The following is a 1,131-nucleotide window of genomic DNA, read 5'->3' on the forward strand; positions in this document are numbered from 1 at the left end:
GTATGAGTTTTCTCTATACTACCATCGACTATGCACTAATCTGATCGATCCATGTTGAGTCATAGACTTCTTTTATACATGTTCATAACTTGTCTCATGAGTGTCCATGATCATTAATCGTTCTTATAGAACTCCTTTACTAGTATTATATACTATATGCAGCCGCTTTGTTTCAGTCCATGAACAGCTTAGGAACAATGTTGTCATTTATCCAGTGATCCATATGCTGCTTACTACATCATTATATGTCAATCTAATTTCTTTCTTATGACCAGACCTTTATCAATTTCGAAATTGTGTAGCAGCATCCACCACATAGGAGTTCATCTCCTTATAATCTAGTCAATGTTCTCTGTGAGTATCCTTGTGTAACAAGCTATGATCGTATGGTTTTAGTAGGAAACATGAACACCTTTAGACCTCGTGATCATTTACCATATCTCACGGTTTCTTTTCCCTCACAAGACCCATTTATTTTACTGGTTTATATCAGATGGCGTTTCTGTATATATGTATGTGGCTAATACGCCTATCTTTCTCTATAGATACTTTAAGCCCCACGTTTATCTTTTCAATCTAATCTTTATTCTTTATGAGTACTCTTTCGTGGGTTCTGATTCTCGTTTATATCTTTATGTTCAAGTGCTACTCTCTTATGTACAAATATATCTTTATGTGTCGACACTTATATATGGTTCCATTGTGTTCCAGACATGATCTAATCGATTTGAGATTTCATTATCCAGGACCTTTGTTACCTAGTAGCTTGGCGTCCCAAACTACATGGTTTGGTACCTTAGATGTTTAGCTGCACAGCCTTTTCTCAATGTCTAGTCGGGTTTCCTTATGACCTCAGAATTGTATTCTATGCACCTTTCTCTTTTTCTTTCCGAGGTTCCTTATCTTATGGAACACTTTGGTCTATCTTGTATAGACTCTGTAGAAACTTGACTATGTCTCTTTCTAGGACATCAGATTTCATTTGGTGCTAAGCTGGTTATGACTTAGTATTCTTTTCTTTTCTTTTCGGGTCAGTGTCTGACATCTAGATTAGCTAGCTTTGTATAGTCTTTCTTTGGACGTCTTAAATCATACTTTTAGTCCGAGGATCTTGCCAAGACAATGATGGTT

Source organism: Brassica oleracea, chromosome C8 (assembly GCF_000695525.1).
Source record: "Brassica oleracea var. oleracea cultivar TO1000 chromosome C8, BOL, whole genome shotgun sequence".
In the NCBI taxonomy this organism is placed as follows: domain Eukaryota; kingdom Viridiplantae; phylum Streptophyta; class Magnoliopsida; order Brassicales; family Brassicaceae; genus Brassica; species Brassica oleracea.